The following is a 3,339-nucleotide window of genomic DNA, read 5'->3' on the forward strand; positions in this document are numbered from 1 at the left end:
TTCATTTCCATTCCCTTCCCTTCCCTTTCCTTCATTTCCATTCCCTTCCCTTCCCTTTCCTTCATTTCCATTCCCTTCCCTTCCCTTTCCTTCATTTCCATTCCCTTCCCTTCCCTTTCCTTCATTTCCATTCCCTTCCCTTCCCTTTCCTTCATTTCCATTCCCTTCCCTTCCCTTTCCTTCATTTCCATTCCCTTCCCTTCCCTTCCCTGACTGCTGTTGCCATTGGTATTACTCATCTTTTTTCATGCAGGAGTGACTTCCACTGGTCCAGTCAGAGTTTATGATAAAGCTGCCCTGGTGCAGCTTAATGTGCCTCACTTAAAGTGTATCTATTCCTTAACTGCATGAAAATAATATCCATCCTGTAAAAAAAGAATATGCAGTTATCATTCCTAGTAGTCCTACTTACTGAGAGCATTAGAACCCATCCACTTCTTACAAATCTATTGTGAATGTGGTACCTTATAGTACATCCACAGGGTCTCTTATCCTTGAGTTATTTCTAATTATGATTCCATTTATTTTTGTTCATTAGGAGGTTTCAAAGACAGCTGGCATTGTCACTAATACTCTCACTTCCCATGTAAGCAACATACACTGTATTTTAAAATATGATCACACTAAGAGGAGAAATCTACAGTTCCATGAAAATAGTTGCTCATTTTCTGTTTGCATATGCTAGCTTGTATTGCTGGTTCTGTTATCCTGCCATGCTGGTTTCAAAGAGCTATAATACAGTTTCTTGGGAAAAGTCTTGAAGCCTTGGCATATTTTCATTGTGGCATTTCAGTCTTTTTGTTTTAGTCTGTACAGCCGTATTTTTCTTCCTCATGATTTGCTGTTTGGCGCAGTAAAAGTATTCTTTTGCAGATACAACGGATCTCAAGAGTATCCTTTGGGTGAGGATGAACTTTATCAGATAAAGGTTTCAGCTGTCTTCATCTGCTTTTGTTAGTATGGAGATAGCTATTTGTAGTCAGTTTTTGTTGAGGTCCATTGAAATGTCAAAGGTGTGTGAAACATTTCCTTATGACTTATCCTATATAAGTTCACCATAAACAGCTGGAAAAAATTGAGAATTGATTTGGTGTTATTCTTTGCTTGAATGTGATACTTGACTATTGTACTGCTTAGTTAAGCTACTTAAAAACAGAGGGTAATTGAATAAAACAGTTAAATGTTACCTGTGCTTGTCATTACTTGTCAATTCATTACAAAAATAATGCTATCAAAGAGGCCATAGGAGTAAAACTTGAGATTTCCAGCGTCGCCCATGTATCAAATGAAGCATTACTAGAACTGTGGGTATGGGTAATATGAAATGAAGATTTACCATTAAAAAAAGTTTTATCAGGAGGCTGACCTAAAGGGAAGAAGACTTGCTGTAACCGAGAAAGAATTTGAGGATGACAGGTAAGAATGGAAGGAGCCCAACCATTACACGATTTATATCCCTAGGGAATTACATTTTGCCAGAGAGAGGAAAAGGGAGTTTAATTATGGAAAACAGGAAGTAGGCAGAATAGGTTTAAGTGCTGGTCATTTTAGAAAAGCAGAAAAAAAAAGTGCTTACTAAAAGAACTGTATAATTATGCAAACCAGGAACCTCTGACTACTGGCACATGTATTATGTTTTTCTAAGGTAGGGTTTCTTCCCATGATTTTCTGATACGTGCCATTAGAAAAACAGGGTACTTGTGTTCGCATTCAGCACCTTATTTGGAAGATGTTGTTTCTAAATCCTGCCCTTTGGACTGTGTTTGGCATTGTTTTACCATGAAGTTCACAGATATAATGAATGTATTTTTACAGACTTTTCAGTGAGTAGACTACAGCCTGGTAAATACCTCTCAGTTCTGCCAAAATAGTCAGGTGCAGAGAATAGCACCTGAGAATTGTTCAAATTGGTAACGTAAAGCCTGAGAATTAGTTTGTATCTTTTACTGTTTTTCTGTGTTAATGTAGGATATATTACATTTTCCATATTTTGTTTCTTTATGCTGCCCCAGAAAAACATAGGAAGAAAGACAGTGAAGATCCAATGAGCAATTCCTTGAAAATGAGGAAAGTTGCTGAAAATCAGGAAAATGTCTTTTCAAAAGAAGTGACAAAGTTCATAGTTTAATGACAATGGCAAAGATTTAATAAATATTAGTTTCTTAGCAAAAGCTGCAGAAGACAAAATTGCAGCTGAATGATGACATATTTTGATGCTAAATATAAAATAGAAAGTAGGTATCTTTGTCCTGTCATCTTCATGAATTTTCAAAGCAATCTTTTATTTTTTAAAAAGATTAACATTTTTCTCGTCATTATCAAAACATAGCAAGGTGAAGTAAGAGGCAGAACTTTGGATTTAATACAAGACTGGAACAAACAATCCTGCTGGAACAAAACCCCACCAAATGCCATTTTGCATATTGTGGCCCAGGACTGCTTTGGCTATGCCCGTGCAAATAACACAACTGTAACAGGAAATGGAAATGCGTGGTAAGAATGATTTAAGTTACATGGCGTTGCATAAAAACAGTTATAGACAAATTCTCAGTGTGTGAGAGAGAACAAAAGAAAGACACTAAGATCCATATACATTAAGAGTTAGTCACAGCACAGTTCAGCAAGGAGCATCAGGATGTGTCGAAGTAAAAAAGAGTGGTCCACAAAAGAAAATGGAACTAATCCCTTCCTTTCAGTAAGATACATGTTTGTTTACCTTGTTGAACCAGTGTGTTGAAAGTGCTGAAATGCCGCAAACAAAATGTGTAAACCTCAGTAGAATGAATTAAGGGATGGCATAAATATCTTTTAAAGGTTAGCTTTCTTGTCACCTGTAAACAAAAATCAGCCTATTTATGCGTATAGTGGGTCTTTAGTTTGTCAGCATCTTGATTGCTATAGTCAGAATATAATTGCTACTCTGAACTTTGCAATTATCTACTTTGTTCATTTCAGTATTTTAAGAAGGAAAGCTGATAGGAAAACCAATTATGATTTCCCTAGATAATGGACATTTTTATACCAGATTTTTTTTCTACTAGTTTGACAGAGTGCACTGTTAATATAAAGAAAGTTCCAGAACTGCATAAAAAACCTGATCTGTCAGGCATTTACTCAAATGTAAAATAACATTCATTTAGAACTCCCACTCTGCTGAACCAAGACTTTATAAATTACCCCATAAAGCTGGTAGTTGCTCATTTATCTGTCTTCCTAGCTATACCCCATAATGGTAGTTGCTCATTTATCTGTCTTCCTAGCTAAAGATAGGTAATGGACTCTGACATATGCAAGCAATGAGAAAAGTTCTTTTCTTTATTTGTGGATAAAACAGGGGAT

This window comes from Aptenodytes forsteri, unplaced genomic scaffold, assembly GCF_000699145.1.
Source record: "Aptenodytes forsteri isolate BGI_AS27 unplaced genomic scaffold, ASM69914v1 Scaffold8, whole genome shotgun sequence".
In the NCBI taxonomy this organism is placed as follows: domain Eukaryota; kingdom Metazoa; phylum Chordata; class Aves; order Sphenisciformes; family Spheniscidae; genus Aptenodytes; species Aptenodytes forsteri.